The 22,441-nt window shown below is 43.7% G+C and overlaps 1 long non-coding RNA gene across 2 annotated transcripts in view; it reads left to right on the top strand.

The window, feature by feature from the left end:
- LOC110257796 overlaps positions 328-22,441 on the top strand; it is a 51,571-nt gene continuing 29,457 nt past the window's right edge. For both annotated transcript variants that reach the window (XR_002340783.1, XR_002340782.1), the window contains exons 1-2: positions 328-536; positions 1,208-1,365. This is a non-coding gene — a long non-coding RNA (uncharacterized LOC110257796). The remainder of the gene's footprint in view (positions 537-1,207; positions 1,366-22,441) is intronic.

Here is a 22,441-nt window from a genome sequence, read left to right as displayed (position 1 = left end):
AATTGAAAGTATTTTCCACAGAAGCGTGGGTAGGTTTGATTATGTTATGGATTCGGGGGGGATGACGATAGAGGCTCAACTATGATGTGAAAGCGTGCTTTCGTTTATGGGAAAATGCAGGCAAGCTATAAACAACAGATTTCAACATGCGCACCGTGTTTATAAATTGCATATGGCCCGGATTGATAGCCGGCAAAGAATGCAGTCACGGGTCAGCTGCGAGTTGAGTCTTCCACCAGCAGAGGGCAGCATCGGCGGCACCCCAGCTGCGATAACGTTCAGCCCAACCTCTTTTCCGGTATGGCCATCCTTTCTGTCGGTGGAGGAGACAGGGAATTCTCTGGCAACGGGCACCCTATCAGCTAAGTGGAAATTCAGAGTTGAGCTGGGAGGTGGTTGCAGAAGGAAAAGTATTGGCCCCGGAGTTCCCGCCATGGCTCAGCGGTAACCAACCCGACTGGTAACCATGAGGACGCCGGTTCGATCCCAGGCCTCACCCTGTGGGTTGGGGATCCAGCATTGCCGTGAGCTGTGGGGTAGGTCACAGACGTGGCTCGGATTCCACGTTGCTGTGGCTGTGGCGTCGGCCAGCAGCTGCAGCTCTGATTTGACCCCTACCCTGGGAACTTACATATGCTGTGGGTGTGGCCCTAAAAAGACAAAAACAAAACAAAACAAAACAAAACAAAATGAGAGAGAGAGAGAGAGAGAGAGAGAGAGAGAGAGAGAGAGAAGGATTGGCTCCATATACATTCAATTCCCTCTCACTGGATCTGTAGAGAACAGAATTTGTCACCCCAAAGTAAGTCTCTGGCAGAAGGATTGTATTAGGCTGATTATTTTGAAGAAACAGCAGACACAGGAGAAGCTCAAAACGAAGTAGATATCTTTGTGAAAGACATTTATGTTTTCAAGGGAAATCTCCATTTGTAAGTGTGTTTCTGTGCTGTACCAAGAAGAAGAGGATGACAATCTCTAGAAATTCTTATCAATGCAGAAGGCAAGGACCTAAATTTGCACAACGAACTTACACTTGTTTACTGTGCCTTCGTAACTGCCCATCAATGACTCCCTATTTCAAGCATCTTAGGTCTTTAGCTGAAGAAGGTACCTGAGGTGATGGCTTCGGAGAGTTACTCCGTTTGCCTGAGTCTCCCATGTACACGTGCTACTAAACTTTGGTTTTTCTCCTGTTAATCTGTCTTAGGGCAATTTAATTATTAGTCCGACCAAAGAACCTAGAAGAGGAGAGGGGAGCATTTTCCTCCCCTGCAGTTGGCAAGATACTTCACTGGATGAACTCCCCCTTCTCCAGGGCTGTGGCAGCTGAGAGGTCCCGGGACATTTGACGAAAAGCTGCAGAAGGTAAGATTTCGAAACACCTCAGTCCCCTAGATCTCTGCCTGCAGGGTTTAATGGAAGTAAGAGTGGTAAGAATTCTTTTTTTTCCCCCTGGCTTTCGATTAGGAAGAGAAAGTATTTGTGGAAATAGTTCCCGGAGTTCCCGTTGTGGCTCAGCGGTACTGAACCCGACTAGAATCCATGAGGATGAGGGTTCAATCCCTGGCCTCGCTCAATGGGTTAAGGATCTGGCGTTGCCATGAGTTGTGGTGTAGGTTGCAGATGGGGCTGGGATATGGGGTTGCTGTGGCTGTGATGTAGGCTGGCAGCTGCAGCTCCAATTCAACCCCTAGCCTGGGAACTTCTATATGCCGAGGGTACAGCCCTAAAAAGACAAAAAAAAAAAAAAAAAAAAAAAAAGAAAAAGAAAAAGAAATAGTTCCTTAGGCACAAAAATTCTGGTAAAAAATTGGTAAATGAGTACTTTGGGTTTCATCAATTCTTTTCCTCCCAGAGGCAGTCACTTTTTCTCCCCCCCCCCCCCGCCCCGTTGTATCATTGTCATTCCTCTTGCTCTTCATTTCAAAAGCTTGGCTTTATGACCAGCGAGAATATGAGAATATTCTTTCTGGTCTCTGCCAAGCAGAGGCCACAGGTACTGACATGTTATCTGATGGGCAGCCCAACAGACCGTGGATCCGATAGATAGCATAATTTGTCCAGATGTGCCAGCTCTCAGGAGAGTTTGTCACATGGAATCTCAGTCCATAAGGGAACTTTGTTTTCTCAACCTTCATTGTCTCCCCCCACCCCTTGGCCTTGCCCACTGCATGTGCAAGGTCTTGGGCCAGGGATCACCCCCAGACCACTGCAATGATATGAGCCACAGCACTGACAATGCTGGATCCTTGACCCACTAGGCCACCGGGGAGCTCCTCATTGTCTCTTTAGTGCTGAGAAATTCTCATTCTAGAGGCAGCTGTCCGGTGTCACAGTTTAGCACGTCTCTGACTGGAGGCATCTCAAGTTCTCATGGGAAACCAGATACATGTTTTTGCACTTCATCATTCTTATTGCTTGTGACAATGAAAGGCCTTTGCTCTCAGCTATTGCCTTCTCGTTTGTCTCATTTTGGGTCCTGGGAGCTTGACTTGACCACCATCAGATTGGGGGCCCCCCCAAATGTGGACAGAAGGAAACATGTATTGCACCCCATTACAGCTAAATAAGTCTTTCTATTGGTAATCTTTGGGAGCTGGGACAAAAGCAACGCTGTCTCATGGGTCTTACAGATGCTAATAAAAATATAGGGTTATTTAATAAGAGAACGGGAAGAGACCAAGAGTCATAGGACTCTTTCCAACAGAGTGGAAATCTATAGATGGTTCTTAAGAAATGGGGGATGAATAGGAGTTCCTGTTGGGGCTCAGCGGAAACAACCTGACTCATATCCATAGGGACTAGGGTTCGATGCCTGGCCTTCAACAGTGAGTTAGGGATCCAGCGTTGCCATGAGCTGTGGTGTAGGTCGCAGACACAGCCAGTGTCTGTGGCTGTGGCGTAGGCCAGCAGCTACAGCTCCAATTCGAGCCCTAGCCTGGGAACTTATGTATGCTGCATGTACGGCCCTAAAAAGACAAAGGAAAAGGAATAAAACAGACACTGGAAGCTCCCGTCTGGCACAGCCAGTTAAGGAACCAGCATTGCCACAGCTGTGGCTCAGGCCGAATCTGCAGCAGGGTTCAATCCCTGATCTGGGAACTTCTACAGGCAGCAGGTGCAGCAAAAAAAAAAAAAAAAAAAAAAAAACCAAAAACCAAAACCAGACATTAAACAGACATTGATGGGCTTAAAACCCAAGGTTTTAATGCAGCACTACCAAAGGTTGGGCGGGCCAATGAGACCTCCTTCTACTCCTCCAGCATTAAAGGGCCCCTAACAAGTCGCTCTGTTTACCCTGTGAACTGGAGTTTGGCCGAACTGGAGTTTGGCCCTTGCCATCAGCTTCTACATGGATTAAATCTTGAGCCACTACAGCTGCCAACTCCCAGCACCCCCTGAGCAGAGCGCAGGGTGGAGGGCAGGAGCGAGGCACTTTGCGGTCTGGGAAAACTGGAAGAACAGGTCTTCCGAGAGTCAGATATTTTTAGGAGAAGATTTTCTGTGCCCAACACCTGCATCTCCTCCTAGCTAGAAAAACACTCGAACCCTCCATGGTGTTGTCTGCTCCTTGTGACTAGTAGTAACCTTCACCAGACCAGCAACGAATTTTTGTAAAATGCGTGCCTGGGAGTTCCCGTTGTGGCGCAGCAGAAACGAATCTGACTAGGAACCATGAGGTTGCAGGTTCGATCCCTGGCCTCGCTCAGTGGGTTAAGGATCCGGTGTTGTCGTGAGCTGTGGTGTAGGTCAAAGATGCGGCTCCGATCTGGCATTGCTGTGGCTGTGGTGTAGGCCGGCAGCTGCAGCTCCAATTAGACCCCTAGCCTGGGAACCTCCATATGCCGCGGGTGCGGCCCTAAAAAGAAAAAAAGTGTGCCTGGCTGCATGCGCCTCCCCCTCACGTTTATCTTACACACCAATATTATCTCCCCCCCGCCTCTTTGGGGCGGTATTTCACAGTCCTCTGTGAATGCAGCCACCTCCAGGGAGCGAACCGGTGAGCCCTCAGGCTGTGAAAACCCAGTTGCATGTCAAAGGAATGCTTTCCTTGAGCCCAGAAGGCTTTTGTTCCCGCTCCCTGCCCTTCGTTGCAAAAACTCCTCTATATCCTAGCTCCCCCCTCGCCTCCTTGGAGCGGTTTCTCAGGGCTATCTGAGATGCTGTCTGCTGGGCTTCTTAATTTTGCCCCAAAGAGAACTTAACTCTCAACTTCCAGGTGGTGCTTTTTTTTTTTTTTTTTTAAGTCGACAACCCCTATCTGGAAAAATTTAAAAGGCCAGGAAGTGAGTTTATCAAAAGCACCTGAGATGAGTGGTAAGGCTCGCTTTGCTGTCCTTTATAACGCCTCCTGCTTTCCAAGGGCTCTGCAATCTGGCTCTGCTAAATTCAGGGCTTACTAATGCAATGCCCTTTGGGATGTATCCTGAACCTCCATACAAAGAATTCAGTTCTTCGGACAGCATCTGGCCCTTGATGTTCCGGCGGCCACCCAATTCCTTGAAGAATTGGAAGCAACTGTCTTTGTCTTGCAAATCTCTGCGAGGCCAGAGGTGTAGCCCTAGAGGCAACTCCAAGAGCTACCGAGCCCCAAACCTCCCCTATTCATCCCAAAATGCCTTTAGGTGGAATGTTGGAAACAAAATTGTCTTATGCTTAAGAAAAAGAAAAAAAATTATTTTGAATAGTAATTATCCTAGATCTCTGCTAAGAGGCAAATGTGCTCGCAAGACTCCCTCTTGGAGAAAACTTGGATACTTTCTCTGTGCCTTTGTAATGTGGGTTTTTTAACCCATTTGTGCTCTCTAGGACCCAAGAGCCATTCTTTGAAATGCAAACTTTAGGGAGATGCTTCTCAACTAAAGGAAAAAAAAAAAAGGGAACAGTATTTGGAAAATGGGCTAAATGTGTGTTTGTGTGCATGTGTCTATATCTGTATTCTGTAGATGTGTGATATTTTTTTCTACCTCTGAGTGGTATTACCAAAATTAATTTGTAAAAGAGCTCTATTTTGTGGGTTTAAAGGCAAGTGATTGTAAGGATTGGGTACTCTTGAAACTCTCAGGGGCTTGGGGTTAATAGATGCAGACTGTTGCCTTTGGAATGGATTATCAACGAGATCCTGCTGTGTAGCACTGGGAACTATGTCTAGTTACTTATAATGGAGCATGATAATGCAAGAAGAAAGAATGTATGCATGTATGTGTGACTGGGTCACCATGCCGTACAGCAGAAAATTGACAGAACACTGTAAACCAGCTGTAATGGAAAAATAAAAATCATTATATTAAAAATAGAGAAACTAACTCAAATACTTTTTAAAGTTCTCGTGATCTAGGATAACTTTGGTAAATAAAAGCTGGTGGGTTTTTTTTTTTTCTTTTCTTTTCTTCTTTTTAGGGCTGCACCCACGGCATATGGAAGTTCCCAGGCTCGGGGTCGAATCAGAGCTACAGCTGCCAGCCAACACCAGAGCTACAGCAATGCAGGATCTGAGCCAAATCTGCAACCTACACCAAGGCTCATAGCAACGCCTGATCCCCGGCTGACCAAGGCCAGGGATTGAACCCACATCCTCATGGATACTAGTCAGATTCGTTTCTGCAGCACCACAAGGAGAAATCCCTCAAAGCTAGTTTAAGTTTGTTGGTTTAATTAAAATCGGTATGTCTTTAGAGTTGTTGTAACCGAGCAGAGCCCAGCGGGGCTCCCAGGCACACCTGCCTTTCTCTGTCCTCCATTTCTTGTGTTTAGGGAATGAGCCTCAGCCTCTGAGACCGTCCCTGAGTTCCAAAGGGCAGTTGCTCATCAGGGAAGGGAGGGGATGCAGAGACCGGGGAGGAGCAATCAAGAGACAAAGTGCAGCCTCGGGGCAGGATCCTGGTTCCTTCTCAAGGATTATACCTAACAACGTCTTTGGAGCCTCTCTCTGCAAAACTAAAACCCCCAGCAAAAGGAGGATGTTAACTACTCGATGAAGCCTTCTTCATTCTGGGAAGAAGGACGACTGTCAGAACCAGTCCTGGGGGGCCACTAAACACCGGCTTCGAAAGACGATGCAAGCTTGCCTCTGCCCCGACCCTTACCTGCAGCCCTATTTTTCCACTCCCCAAATTATAAAACCACCTCCTAATCTCTCCCAAGGCGGGCACAGTCTTTAAGGCCTTAGGCTGCTGTGGCCTCCTTTGCCTGGCAATGCAATAAAGCTAGCTTTTTTCTCCTTCACGCAAAACTCTGTCTCTGAGTTTCTATTCGCCAATGGCATGCAGAGGCCGAGTTTCGGCAACATTATTAACACGGAATATAACGCAGACGTACAACTTGTATTTCACCTGGGTTTGTTCATCAAATAAGTTCATATTATCTGTTATAAAATTTGGCAGCAAGAAAATTCGCTCGAGATGATTGCTGACTTTGTCTGATGTCTCGTGAAGTTTTCCTGAGTAGTCTAAACATAATTGTTGGGAGCAAATTATTTGATAGGTATAGGTGGGATAAGAGTTTTGTAAGCATTATGTTTCATGGTATGCATAGCTAAAATAAGCTTTAAAATCGATAGGGTACTTACACAAAACTAAAATTTAATTTTCTTTCATCTACTAAAAAGAATATTTTTCTGCTCTTGATAAGATATAATGAAAGAGTTTTTTCTTTTCCTTTTAAGTAGTATCTGCTTCGAAAGCAAATATTTTGTGTTTTATGAAAATAATTTCCTATGCTTTATCAGGCTTTTGGTTTTGCTCATCACTTTGTAGCCTTATGTGTTTGCCTTTGAAAAGTTTGGTGGTTGTTTGCCGAGGCTCGGCCTCTATTCTAGTGCTGAATACAAACACGGAGGCAGAGTTTTGGGTGAAGGAGAAAAAGATAGCTTTGTTGCTTTGCCAGGCAAAGGGGGCCACAGCAGGCAAAGATTATTGCGCCCCCCCCCAAGAGATTGGGAGGTGGTTTTACAGTTTGGCCATTGATAAGGATCAGGGTAAATGAGAGCTTGCATTGCATTTCAAAGCTGGTGTTTAGGTGGTCCCAGGATTGGTTCTGAAGATCCTTCTTTGAGAATGAAGAATGCTCCATCAATTTCTTCCATTTGTTGGGGGTTTCCGTTCTGGGGAAGAACTCAAAGGGATTGTTCTGTACATTCCTTGAGGAGGAACCAGGACCCCAAGGTTGCGCGATTGTCTCTTGACTGCTCCTCCCTGGTCTCTGCAACCCCTCCCTGCCCTGATGAGCAACCTTCTGACCCTGCTTTTTGGAACTCAGGGAGGGTCATGGAGGCTGAAGCCCATTCCTCAAAAACAAGAAATGGGGGGACACAGAAAAGCTTGTGTGCCCAGGAGTCCCGCAGGCCCTGCTTGGTTTCATTATCATTTTGGTTAAATAGATAAACAAGTATTATTTCATAATATGTGATCTTATTCAGTCCAATGTCCAAAATTTTGATATCTTTGTGAAATGTCCCGAAATCGAATTCTAAATGAAGTGCTTTTGACCTCTAGCAAACTTTGTTGTATGCTATGGAAATAACCAAATTTCCTTTTCAATTGCATTGTAATGAATTCTCATTCTAACAATTATCATTTTTAAGTCTTTTGTCATTTACAGTTATTGTTTTACTCTGAGGCTTTTATAAAAGTGCTTCGTCTGGGAGTTCCCATCATGGCTCAGCAGTAATGAACCCGACTAGTATCCATGAGGACACGGGTTCAATCCTTGGTCCGGCTCAGTGGGTTAAGGATCTGGTGTTGCCCTGAGCTGTGGTGTAGGTCACAGACGAGGCTCAAATCTGGTGTTGCTTTGGCTGTGGCATAGGCTGGCAGCTGTAGCTCAGATTCAATCCCTAGCCTGGGAACTTCCATATGCTGCACTCCCTCCCCCACCCCCTTGGTAACCACAAGTCTATTCTCAAAGTCCATGATGTTCTTTCCTGTGGAAAGGTTCATCTGTGCCATATATTAGATTCCAGATATAAGTGATATCATATAGTATTTGACTTTCTCTTTCTGACATAGTTCACTCAGGATGAGAGTCTCTAGTTCCATCCATGTTGCTGCAAATGGCATTACTTCATTCTTTTTTATGGTTGAGTAGTATTCCATTGTGTATATATACCACATCTTCTTAATCCAATCAATTGTCAATGGACAATTTGGGTTTTTTTCATGTCTTGGCTGTTGTGAATAGAGCTGCAATGAACATGCGGGTGCATGTGTCTTTTTCAAGGAAAGTTTTGTCCAGATATATGCCCAAGAGTGGGATTGCTGGGTCATATGGTAGTTCTATGTATAGATTTCTAAGATACCTTCATTCTGTTTTCCACAGTGGTTGTACCAGCTTACATTCCCACCAACAGTGCAGGAGGGTTCCCTTTTCTCCACAGCCCCTCCAGCATTTGTTGTTTGTGGGCTTATGAATGATGGCCATTCTGACTGGTGTGAGGTGGTATCTCATGGTAGTTTTGATTTGCATTTATTTAATAATCAGTGGTGTTGAGCCTTTTTTCATGTGCTTGTTGGCCATCTTTATATCTTCCTTGGAAAAATGTCTATTCAGGTCTTTTGCCTATTTTTCCATTAAATGGTTGGCTTTTTTGCTGTAGAGTTGCTTGCATATTTTAGAGATTAAGCCCTTGTCCATTGCATCATTTGAAACTATTTTCTCCCATTCTGTAAGTTGTCTTTTTGTTTTCTTTTTGGTTTCCTTTGCTGTGCAGAAGCTTGTCAGTTTGTTTAGGTCCCATTGGTTTATTTTTTATTTTTTTATTTTTTGTCTTTTTTTTTTTTTTTTTTTTTTTGCTATTTCTTGGGCCGCTCACACAGCATATGGAGGTTCCCAGGCTAGGGGTTGAATCGGAGCTGTAGCCACCGGCCTACGCCAGAGCCACAGCAACGCTGGATCTGAGCCGCGTCTGCAACCTACACCACAGCTCACGGCAACGCTGGATTGTCAACCCACTGAGCAAGGGCAGGGACTGAACCCGCAACCTCATGGTTCCTAGTCGGATTCGTTAACCACTGCGCCACCACGGGAACTCCCCATTGGTTTATTTTTGCTTTTATTTCTGTTGCTTTGGGAGAATGACCTGAGAAAATATTCATAAGCTTGATGTCAGAGAATGTTTTGCCTATGTTCTCTTCCAGGAGTTTGATGGTGTCTTGTCTTATATTTAAGTCTTTCAGCCATTTTGAGTTTATTTTTGTGCATGGTGTGAGGGTATGTTTTAATTTCACTGATTTGCATGCAGCTGTCCAGGTTTCCCAGCAAGACTTGCTGAAAAGACTGGCTTTTTCCCATTTTATGTTCTTGCCTCCTTTGTCAAAGATTAATTGACCATAAGTGTCTGGATTTATTTCTGGGTTCTCTATTTTGTTCCATTGGTCTGTCTGTCTGTTTTGGTACCAGTACTGCACTGTCTTGATGACTGTGGCTTTGTAATAGTGTCTGAAGCCTGGGAGAGTTATGCCTCCTGCTTGGTTTTTGTTCCTCAGAATTGCTTTGGCAATTCTGGGTCTTTTGTGGTTCCATATAAATTTTTGGATTGTTTGTTCTAGTTTTGTGAAAAATGTTCTGGGTAATTTGATAGGGATTGCATTGAATCTGTAGATTGCTTTGGGTAGTATGGCCATTTTTACAGTATTAATTTTTCCAACCCAGGAGCATGGACTATCTTTCCATTTCTTTACATCTTCTTTAACCTCCTTGATTAATGTTTTATAGTTCATGGCATATAAGGCCTTTACCTCCTTGGTCAGGTGTATTCCTAGGTATTTGATTTTTTGGGGATGCAATTTTATCCTTTTTTTTTTTTTTTTTTTGTCTTTTGTTGTTGTTGTTGCTATTTCTTGGGCCGCTCCTGCGGCATATGGAGGTTCCCAGGCTAGGGGTTGAATCGGAGCTGTAGCCACCGGCCTACGCCAGAGCCACAGCAACGTGGGATCCGAGCCGCGTCTGCAACCTACACCACAGCTCACGGCAACGCCGGATCGTTAACCCACTGAGCAAGGGCAGGGACCGAACCCGCATCCTCATGGTTCTTAGTCAGATTCATTAACCACTGCGCCACGACGGGAACTCCTGGGGGTGCAATTTTAAAAGGTATTTTTGTATTCCTTTTCTAATGTTTCATTGTTAGTATACAGAAGTGCGATCAATTTCTGAATGTTAATATTATATCCTGCCACTTTGCTGAATTGTTGATCAGTTCAAGTAGTTTCTGGGTTGAGTCCTTAGGGTTTTCTATATATAGTATCATGTCATCTGCATACAGTGACAGTTTTACCTCTTCTCTTCCTATTTGGATGCCTTTTATTTCTTTTGTTTGTCTGATTGCTGTGGTTAAGACTTCCAGTACTATGTTAAATAACAGTGGTGAGAGTGGGCATCCTCGTCTTGCTCCAGATTTTAGTGGGAAGGCTTTCAGCTTTTCTCCATTGAGTATTATATTTGCTGTGGGTTTGTCATAAATGGCTTTGATTCTGTTAAGGGATGTTCCCTCTCTACCCACTTTGGTAAGAGTTTTGATCATGAATGGATGTTGCACTTTGTCAAATGCTTTCTCTGCATCTATTGAGATGATCATGTGGTTTTTGACTTTTCTTTTGTTAATGTGGTGTATGACGTTGATTGATTTGTGTATGTTGAACTATCCTTGTGCACCTGGGATGAATCCCACCTGGTCATTATGTATGATCTTTTTGATGTTGTTGGATTCAGATGACTCAAATTTTGTTGAGAATTTTTGCATCTATATTCACCAAAGATATTGGCCTATAGTTTTCTTTTTTGGTGGTATCTTTAGTTTTGGAATTAGGGTGATGGTGGTGTCATAGAATGTCTTTGGGAGTGTTCCTTCTTCTTCAACCTTTTGAAAAAGTTTAGGGAGGATGGGTATAACTTCCTCTTTGTATGTTTGGTAGAATTCACCTGTGAAGCCATCTGATCCTGGACTTTTATTTGTAGGGAGTGTTTTTATGACATATTCAATTTCATTTCTAGTGATTGGTCCATTCAGCTGATCTGTTTGTTCTTGATTCAGTTTTGGCAGGCTGTAAGTCTAGAGAAAGTTGTCCATTTCTTCTAGGTTATCAAATTTGTTGGCATATAATTGTGCATAGTATTCTCTCATGGTTTTTGGTATTTCTGTAGTATCCATTGTGACTTCTTTTCCATTTCTGGTTTTGTTTATTTGGGTTTTTTCTCTCCTCTTCCTGGTGAGTCTAGCCAGAGCTTTGTCAACTTTGTTTACCTTTTCAAAGAACCAGCTCTTTGTTTTATTGATTTCTTCTATTGTTTTTTTAATCTCTATTTTATTGATTTTCTCTTTGATCTTTATGATTTCCTTCCTTCTGCTGACTTTAGGTTTTGTTTGTTCTTCTTTTTCTAATTCATTTAGGTGGTGGGTGAAGTAGTCAGTTTGAGATTTTTCTTCTTTTTTGAGGAAGGCCTGTATTGCTATGAATTTCCCTCTGAGCACTGCTTTTGCAGCATCCCATAGATTTTGAGCGGGTGTGTCTTCATTATCATTTGTCTCGAGGTATTTTTAAATTTCCTTCTTGATTTCCTCATTGACCCATTGGTTTTTTAGTAGCATGTTGTTTAGTCTCCATGTAGTAGGTTTTTTCTCATTTCTTTTCCTGTGGTTGATTTCTAGTTTCATGCCATTGTGGTCAGCGAAAATACTTGAAATATTTCTATATTCTTTTTTTTTTTTTTTGTCTTTTTGTCTTTTGTTGTTGTTGTTGCTATTTCTTGGGCTGCTCCCGCAGCATATGGAGGTTCCCAGGCTAGGGGTGAATCGGAGCTGTAGCCACCGGCCTACGCCAGAGCCACAGCAACACGTGATCCGAGCTGCATCTGCAACCTACACTACAGCTCATGGCAACGCCGGATCCTTAACCCACTGAGCAAGGGCAGGGACCGAACCCGCAACTTCATGGTTCCTAGTCGGATTCGTTAACCACTGCGCCACGACGGGAACTCCCTCTATATTCTTAAATTTGTTGAGGTTAGCTTTGTGCCCCAGTATGTGATCAACTCTTGAGAATGTTCCATGTGCACTTGAGAAGAATGTATGTTCTGATTTTTTTGGATGTAATGTCCTGAAAATGTCAATTAAGTCTAACTTTTCTATTGTGTCCTTTAGGATCTCTGTTGCCTTATTGATTTGCTCTCTAGGGGATCTGTGCATTGTTGTGAGTGGGGTGTTAACATCTCCTACTATGATTGTATTCCCATCAATTTCTCCTTTTATGTCTGTTAGTATTTGTTGTAGGTATCTGGGTGCTCCTATATTAGGGACATATATATTGACGATTGTAATATTATCTTCTTGGATGGATCCTTTAACCATTAAATAGTGTCCTTCTTTGTCTTTCTTTATGGTCTTCATTTTAAAGTCTATTTTGTCTGATATGAGTATTGCAACTCCTGCTTTCCTGTCTTGCCCATTGGCATGAAATATCTTTTCCCATCCCAGTATAATTTTTTTATAACTTTTTGTTTGAAATATTGCTGGTTCTTTAATCTTTCATTTTCCAGATATAAGGAAACCTTTACAGCAAGTTGGTAAATTACACCTTTGTAAGCAAAATTAAAACTTTTTTTTTCCTCCCTACCTGATCCCTCCAGAATTTAGAAAGTCGTAGTGAGTATTCTTTTTTTCATGCAAATACAATTATTTAACTAAGTTCAATAAACATCTGCTCTCCTTGTAACAGGACACAATTGGAAACTGGTTATATTACCAAGGCTCTGACTACAATGTCATATTTGAGAGAGACATACATAGACTCAGATATGGCCAGACAGCTTAAAGAAACTAAGATTGACTTTACGGAGCCAATAAAGACTCTTAGAATTATTGGCCTGGTACCTTGCTTACAGGGTTCCCAATAGCCTAACCAGGTGAGTAAAGGTTACTTCCTGGCAGGTGCAGGAAACTGAGAACATTTGGGGGACCTCCAGAAGAGGGATTCACCCAAATCCATAGGTATTGCAGGTAAAGTCTGATGGTCATTGATTGGCTTGGCTTCCTAGCCTCAAGAGGCTATTAAAAGTTCAATCTTGAGAATCCTTATGACAAGTTCCACCAAAGCAGATTTAAAATAGCCTATATGATTACTCTCTATTTTTGCTTCACTTATGTAAATATTTGGGCTAAGTTTATCGAAATTAGACGTATTTTACAAACAGATTAATTTTGGGAGTTCCTGTTGTGGCTCAGCAGAAATGATCCCTGACCTCACTCCGTGGGTTAACAATCTGGCATTGCTGTGAGCTGTGGTGTAGTTTGAAGATGGGCCTCAGCTCTGGCATTGCTGTGGCTGTGGTGTAGGCCAGCAGCTGTAGCTTTGATTCGACCCCTAGCCTGAGAACTTCTATATGCAGCAAGTGTGGCTCTAAAAAGCAAAAAAAAAAAAAAAAAAAAAAAAAAAAAGCAAGAAAGAAAAAAGTTTAATTTGTCTATATTACTAAATGGACACAGAAGTTTTAGAGAGAAAAATTGTATTTCAGTCATATACTTTGTGAATACATTCTAGTGCTGTTCATTATCATTAAGTTTTCATTTTTCTGAATTCTTCTAGTGTCCTCATGTCTGTCTACAAGTATCCAAACTCACATTTCCGATTTTCTCCTATCCTTTTGACTTGGAATCAGTCATAACTAAATTGCTCTTCTCCCTGAAGCCCTGCAAACTGGGGTTAGACAACTTGATATGAACTGCAGAGAAATTACCACAATAGCTCAGGTTTAGACAATCTTTTTTGTGCCTGTTGCTGTATGGGCCCTTCAGAAAGTTTACCTGATGACCTTTTCAGGGACATTCAAGCTACAAAGCAGGAAAGTTTGTCATATTGCCACTGCTGGTCCTCATTCCATCTGAAGATGTGCCCGGGGGTGGGGGGGAGAGAAATTTTCCTCTGCTTTTCTAGGTTATTCTGGCTGGTCTAAGAATTAAATTGATATGAGACCAATTAACAGGAGAAAATCAAACTAAAGTTTAGTAACAAGTATAAAAGGGAGAGACTTGGGAAAACTGAGGAACTCACCAAAATGGCTGAAATCCTCAGTTTAAATACCATATATAGTTAAAGACACAAGAGGATGTTGAGGATAGGGGTTTGGGACCTCAAAGGGGAAGAAGGCAATTGGCATGGAGATGAAAAAGCAGATGTTTGCTAAATAAATGTTCACTAGGCCAGGTATAGACAATGGGAAACAAAGTGTGCTCTGTGCATACGGGTTGGAAGAAGAATTTTCAAAGCAAGGTGAAGAAAAGACAAGTTTATTGAGGAATTCCCTTCGTGGCACAGTGGTTAACGAATCTGACTAGGAACCATGAGGTTGCACGTTTGATCCCTGGCCTTGCTCAGTGTGTTAACGTTCCGGCATTGCCATGAGCTGTGGTGTAGATTGCAGATGCAGCTGGGATCCTGAGTTGCTGTGGCTGTGGTATAGGCTGGTGGCTATAGCGCCAATTAGACCCCTAGCCTGGGAACCTCCCTATGCCGTGGGAAGCGGCCCTAGAAAAGACAAAAAAAAAAAAAAAGACAAGTTTATTGAGACAAGAGATGCTGTTAACACAGTAGATTGACTTCCTGATAATCCTTGACTTGGAATCAGTAATAATAATCAGTAATAATCAGGGAGAGCCAACCCTGGGCACATTGTCGTGTCTGTTTTTATAGCAAAGACAAAGGAGAGATTTCTTTTTTCTCTGTTTTTGGCCATGCTCACAGCATGCAGACGTTCCTGGCCCAGGGATCAAACCTGCACCATAGCAGTGACCCCAGCTGCTGCAGTGACAATGCAGATCCTTAACCTACTGAGCCACACGGGAACTCCAAAATACCAGATTTCTTGCACTATACAGGCCTAACTTTGGGAGCCCAGATACCTCAGCCACCTTCTGAAACTGACTTGTTCAATGAGATGGAGCAATTTAGCTTCTGGATTGTGAAATTTTATGGGGACTTTTCAAAGATGGGGCTATAGGGGAGCAAAATTTGTTACTCCAGAATATGTCTCTTTGGCATAAGAGTTATTTTAGGCTAATTAGTTTTCAGAAACAGCTGATATGGAAGGAACTCTGAAAACCGACTAAAAGTTAACCCTTTGTAAAAGATATTTTCATTTGTAAGGGAAATCTCCACTTGTAGGTCCCTGCTGTATTAGGAAGGGAGGAATGACTCAATCTCCAGAAACTCTTAGTGCAGAAGGAAAGGACTTAAATTTGCATACACCCTTACACTAATTTACTATACCCTGGTAACTGCCCATAACTGACTTTCTATTTCCAAAATCTCCTGTCTCTAGCTGAAATGGTATGTAAGGTAATGGTGTGATATTTCAGAGAGTTATCAGTCTTCCTGGGTCTTTCCCATCTATAGGTGTTATTGTACTTTTGTTTTTTACCTGTTAATCTTTCTTAAGTCCATTTAATTATTAGGCCAGCCAAAAAAATCTCAAAGAGGAAAAGGAAATTTTTTCCTTCCTTACAGATCCAATTTTTTTTTTTTTTTGTCTTTTTGCCTTTTCTAGGGCCACTTCTGCGGCATATGGAGGTTCCCAGGCTAGGGGTCGAATCGCAGCTATAGCCACTGGCCTACACCACAGCCACAGCAGCGCAGGATCCGAGCCGTGTCTGCAACCTACACCACAGCTCACGGCAACGCTGGATTCTTAACCCACTGAGCGAGGCCAGGGATCGAACCCGCCTCCTCCTCGATGGTAGTTGGGTTCGTTACCACTGAGCCACAACAGGAACTTCTGCATCTCAATTTTTAAAAGTTCTCTACCCTCAAATGGGGGCACATGAGGGCAAATTGAAGTGAGTGAGGAAAACATTTTGCATATAAATCCTGATCTCATTTTTCTATTGAGACCCAAGAGAAAAAACCCTCAGGTAATACCCCTCTCTCCTCTCCAATACTTGTACAATATATTTTATGCAAAATGACTGATGAATAGGTTCAGATCAGGTTTTCATATTCTCTGGCATCCCCAGATAATGATGTAACAGACTAATAATGTCCTTTGAGAAAGGTTTGCAGTTTAGAAACATGTGAGTAGGGCAAAATATGTTTTAATTTTTACTTACGGGTTGAAGGTCCAGGTATTTTGCAGGGTACCTCATTTTGCAAAGGAGAAACACTCAATTTCTCTGCAATGTAGGGCATCTCACTTGTTTTACTCACCAGGATTTCCTTTCCTTCAACACCCGTGTTTATTGCAATCTGAGGGAGCTGCCATTAAAGGCATATGGCTTTGATCCTGCAACTTTTGGGGCAGGGGTAAGGGGCGAGATAGGTACAAATCGAGGCCAAATTATCTATACATTCTTTGCTATAGACACTTCTTCCTCTAATTTTTTTTTTTTTTTAGGGCTGCACCTGCCACATATGGAAGTTCCCAGGCTAGGGGTCAAATCAGAGCTGCAGCTCCCGGCCTATACCATAGCAACAGCAACTCTGGATCCAAGCTGCATCTGTGACCTATGCCGAAGCTCGCAGCAACGCTGGATCCTTAACCCACTGAGGGAGACCAGGGAACAAACCCATATCCTCATGGATACTAGTTGGATTCTTAACTTGCTAAGACCACAACAAGAACTCCCTCTTCCTATAGTTTAAAGGGGTGTCTTTCACTTTTCCCAAAGAAGGATTAAGAAAATAGAAAAGCACTGAAATAGTCATATTAGTAGATTTGTGGATTGGCCCCATAGTGGAAAAAACAGACAAACATTTCTGCCATAGATGCGTTCGTGTCATCAATAAATACTTTTTGCAGTTCCCACGGTGTGCCAATCACTGTCCTGGGTGCCGAAGGAGCTCCGTGGGGTGAGTATTTTAGATGAAGTGGTGTGGAAGGTCAACAAAACACAGAGTTGCCTTATGACTAGGCAAGGTGACTCCTCTATATATAGCTGAGAGAAGTGAAAACGAATGTCCACACAAAAACTCGCACAGATATTCACAGCAGCATTATTGATGAGCGCTGAAAAGGGGACAGTGCCCAAAGTCCATGAGCTGATGAATGCATGAACAAAAGGTGGTCCGTTCATACAAGAGGATACCATTTGACCATAAAGAAGACAGAGGCACTCTTACACCATGATTAAACTCTGGAACTTTTATGCTACTTGAAAGAAGCCAGAGAGTTCCCGTCGTGGCTCAGCAGAGGCAAATCCAACTAGTATCCATGAGGATGCGGGTTCGGTCCCTGGCCTCGCTCAGTGGGTTAAGGATCTGGCATTGCCGTGAGCTGTGGTGTAGGTCGCAGACATGGCTTGGATCCCACATGTCTGTGACTGTGGTGTAGGCCGGCAGCTACAGCTCTGATTCGACCCCTAGCCTGGGAACCTCCATATGCCATGGGTGTGGCCCTAAAAAAATAAAAGGGGAAAAGAAAGAAGCCAGTCAGAAAAGGCCACATGTCATATGATTCTGTTTATATAAAGTGTTCAGAAGAGACAAATTTATGGAGACAGTACATTAATGGTTCCTTACGGTTGGGGAGGAGACGGCACATGGTGGGTAATAGCTAAAGGGTACAGGCTTTCTTTTTGGGGTGATGAAAATGGTATAAAATTAGTGGTAATGGTTGCTCAATTCCGTGAATATACTACAAACCATGGAACTGCATGCATTAAAATGGGTGAATTTTATGGTATGTGAATTATAGCTCATTTTTTTTTTGTCTTTTTAGGGCTACACCCGTGGCATATGGGGGTTCCCAGACTAGGAGTCTAATCAGAGTTGTTGCCGCCGGCCTACACCAGAGCCACAGCAAGCCAGATCCAAGCTGCATCTGCGACCTACACCACAGCTCACAACAATGCTGGATCCTTAACCCCCTGAGCGAGGCCAGGGATCAAACCCGCAACCTCATGGTTCCTAGTCGGATTCGTTTCCGCTGCGCCACGACGGGAACTCTTAGCTCAATTTTTGAAAAGGAATTTGATCACAAGTGCTTGAGAAACAATACTCTGCCCCTCATTTCAACGTCAGAGTAAAACATTTAAAAAGAAGAAAAAAAAGTGAATGAGTGAGTCAGTTACATGGCTTATAAGGAAAAAGGATTTCACATGGAGAGAATAGCAGGTGCAGAGGTTCTAAGAGAGGGGACATGTGGGTTTTTTTGAGGAACAGAAAGAAGGCCATATGGCTGCTGTTTAGCAGGAGAGGAAGAGAGGGACTAGAGATCAGTGGCAGAAGTAGGTAGAAATAAAATAGCTTAGTTTCTTTTTTTTTGTTTTTTTTTTTTGGTCTTTCTGCTATTTCTTGGGCTGCTCCGTTGACATATGGAGGTTCCCAAGCTAGGGGTCCAATCGGAGCTGTACCCACCAGTCTACCCCAGAGCCACAGCAACTCGGGATCTGAGCCTTGTCTGCAACCTACACCACAGCTCACGGCAACGCCGGATCCTTAACCCACTGAGCAAGGCCAGGGATCGAACCCGCAACATCATGGTTCCTAGTCGGATTTGTCAACCATCAAGTCACGACGGGAACTCCTAGCTTAGTTTCTTTTTGCCATTTTCTTGAATTTGGATTTTTTTTTTCCCTTAAACACGATGAGAAAGCATTGGAGGGTTTTAGGCAAGTGAATTACACAATCTGGTTGGAATTTTGCAAAGATGCCTCTGGCTAGCAGATGAATAGTTTGTGAACTGAGCTATGAGGAGAGGCAGGGGGGCAAGTTAGAAGGCCGCTGCCAAGAGTCCAAGTGAGAGGTGATGGTGGTCTGGACTAAGAGAAGATGGAGAGAAGTGGGCAGATTCAGAACGTATTTTGTAGGCAGAAATATCAGGACATACTAATTTAGTGAGTGTAGGGACAAGGAGAGATTAGATATAACTCCTGGATTTTTCATCTGAAATACAACGAAATAATTGTCTTTGTTTCTGATCGCTCTAGAGATCTTTCGGACAATGGGCAAACATATGACTGTATCTAGTTCTAACTCAAAAAAGCCATGTGTGGATCAGTTCTTATTTCCTTGGTCATTCACGCACTATTATATTCAGTTTTCACCCTTTGCTCTTTCAAATAATCCAGCTCCCATCAATAGCTGTGTGATCATAACAGTGAAGACTCTTTGAATTTTACGCTTCGTCGTTGTTATGTTATGACTTCCTCCCACTGTTTCTGCTTACCTCCTACTTCTAAACTTAGACTTTCTAGAACATAAACTTGCTATGGAGGTCGCCCCCTGACCATTTGTATCTGCCAGTGAGGTCACCTCAGGGTTCCAAAGAACTACAGGAGGCCACATTTTTCTTAGGAGTTGCCCATGGAGCTTTGATTTGTCTGTGGTTTTCAATTACATGTACTATTCTTCTTTCCATCAGCATAGCTAATTGAGTTGGCTCTAAGCCTTTGGGGGAAAAGAAGGCTTTATAATGAAGGGTGAATGGCTGGCGGACTGACTTCATGCAATTCAGCTAAAAAGCTCTACAGGAGAAATTTAATAAGGTCACGAGAGTGTTTTCCCCCCCCCCCTTGCATGCATTCAAGTTTTAGAAAAGCTTTGGTTTCTAAAATTGCTTTTTAAATTAATGAAGATTTAGAAATACAATAGACCTCTCACCGAGAAATCAAATAATCGGTATTAACTTAATCTTCAATTTTATTAGCCATACAGAACCTTGCAATTTCTCATTAAGCCACTTGGAAGGCAGTCACCTTTCCGTCAGGAGCTGTTTATCTAATAGAACGTGAAAGAGACACTTTTGCACCCAATACGCCCAAAATGTATCTCATTACTTTTCCCTCAAGCCTGATTTCTCCTGTGTCCCCTGTTCTAATAAACAGCACTGCCATCCAGCCGATCAACTGAGTCAGAAACCTTCCTCATGACTCTCAGTTAATCAGTTACTAAGCCTTGTCCCCTGCCTCCTAAATAACCCCCTCATGGGCCCATCCATCCATCCCTCTCCATCCCTGCTGGAGATGCCATCCACCGCGTTGGCTCAGGCCTCTTTCTCTTTTACCCAGAATATTGTAATGGTGTTCTGAACACTTACCAGTTGTCATCCTTTCCAAGGAATTAACTACTTAATTCTTTTTTTTTTTTTTTGTCTTTTTAGGGCTGCACCCATGGCATATGGAGGTTCCCAGGTGAGGGGTTGAATTGGAGCTGTAGCAGCTGGCCTACACCACAGCCACAGCAATGCGGGATCCGAGCCGTGTTTGCGACCTACACCACAGCTCACAACAACGCCGGATCCTTAACCCACTGAGCGAGGCCAGGGATTGAACTTGCACCCTCATGGATACTAGTTGGATTCATTTCTGCTGCGCCGCAGTGGGAACTCCCTAAATGCCCTCAATGGCTCCCTATAACCTGTTGGATAAAATCCAAACCCTCAGCATGGCATACGGGACCCTTCATCATGTGTCCTCTGATCACTTTTCCAACATCACTTCCAATCCTCTCCCCATGCCCTAGATGTCCCGAGTTACTTATAGGGCCCCTGCTTATGTTGTGAGTTTTATGCCGCATTGATTTTTTTACACGTTGTTTCTCTGCCCAGAATAGTGCTTCCTTACTGTTCCCCCAGCCTACCCCAGCACACTCCTATTCTCCTTCAAGATCTAGCCCCAAATCTAGCCAAATATCTTTTTTTTTTTTTTTTTTTTGCCTTTTCTAGGGCCGCTCCCACGGCATATGGAGGTTCCCAGGCTAGGGGTCGAATCAGAGCTGTAGCCACCGGCCTACACCACAGCCACAGCAACGCAGGATCTGAGCTGTACCTGCGACCTACACCATAGCTCACGGCAACCCCAGATCCTTAACCCACTGAGCGAGGCTAGGGATGGAACCCACAACCTCATGGTTCATAGTCGGATTCGTTTCTGCTGTGCCAAGACGGGAGCTCCACAAATATCTTCTCTATGAAGCTTTCCGAGATGCATTTCTTGGTCCTGGGCCCTGATCGAAAGCGGGTACTTAGTAAATGCGGATGAATGGGTGAGTGCATTGAGTGGAGGACAGGTAGTTCATGGGGCCAAGTGTTGGCAGGGTCAGGAATGAGGACCCTGGAGCATTGACATATGTGAGAAGCTGAGCCGGAGAGGTTGGATTATGGATGAGAAAGGAAGGAAGGTTGCAGAGAATGGAGGGAGAAGCAAAGGCAGATTTGTGGTTTCCCTGGGCCAGGATGACCTTCCTGTACTTAAGCAACTCTTTCATAAGAAGGGAAATTACAGGAGTTCTCCTGTGGTGCAGCAGGTTAAGGATCTGGCACTGTCACTGCAATGGCTTGGATTGCTGCTGTGACTCAGGTTCCATCCCTGGCCTGGAAACGACGTCCAGGTGCTGCCAGTGTTGCAAAAACAAAAAACCTAAAGAAGGGGGGAGGAGGAATACGGTAACTGCTGAAGTGAAGCTGCCTGCAGAGGAAAGGAACTGATATGAGGTTTTGTAGAAAGGGGAAGGGGAATAAGGTCACAGCGAGATACATATTGTTTTTGTTTTTAACCGTTGTTACAAATAGGAGTCATATATTTTCAAACCCAGTTCAAAAGAAACACACACACCGCAAGCAACCCTCATCCATTTATTGATTATCTCCTCTTCCTGCTAACATCCTGTGGAAATATTACTCCTCTCTCCCTCCTCCTCACCCCGCCCAGAGGAACTTTGGAAAGAAAACCAAAAGTCCCCGAGAGCCTGTATAGATTCCACTATAACTGTTAACCCACATTCAAGGTAGGGAAGAGATGTGTTTACTAGCTCAGCCCCCAGATACCCCATGACCCTAAATGAAGAAATGCTTTAGAGTAACCAGGCCAGAAACGCTCTTGACGGTCATTGGGTCCAACCCTCAGGTGTCACAGGTGAGGAAACTAAAGCCCAGAGATATCAGGTTAGTCGCAGGTTTGGGACTAGAACCCAAGTTTTATGGCTCTCTTTCCGGTAAACTTTTCATTACAGCAAATTCTTATTCATTCAACCGAGCTGATGCCCAGCTGTGTGCCAGACATTGTTCAACGTCCTAGAGATACAGAGATGAATAAGCCATGGTTTTGGCTCTTAAAACACTCACCATCTAGTGGGGGAGGCCGAGAAATAGCCCATTTACAGTAGGACACAGCATGAATGAGAGTATTATGCCTGGGTTATTATGGGAGAACAGAGGAGAGAGATGGAATAGGGCTTAGGGTTGGGATGGAGAGAGGTATCAAGGAACGGAGTTCCCATTGTGGCTCCGTGGAAGTGAACCTGAGTAGCATCCATGAGGACTTGGGTACAATCCCTGGCCTCACTCAGTGCGTCGGGGGAATCCAGCGTTGCCTTGAGTGGTGTAGGTCACAGACATGGCTCAGATCCCGTGTTGTGATGACTGTGGTGTAGGCCGGCAGCTGTGGCTCTGATCTGACCCCTATCAGAGGGAACTTCCATATGCTGGAAAAAAAAAATTTAAATTTAAAAAAAAAAGGAAG

The sequence above is a fragment of the Sus scrofa genome, chromosome X, assembly GCF_000003025.6.
Source record: "Sus scrofa isolate TJ Tabasco breed Duroc chromosome X, Sscrofa11.1, whole genome shotgun sequence".
NCBI classification, from domain to species: domain Eukaryota; kingdom Metazoa; phylum Chordata; class Mammalia; order Artiodactyla; family Suidae; genus Sus; species Sus scrofa.
This window is presented reverse-complemented; position numbering and strand designations above follow the sequence as displayed.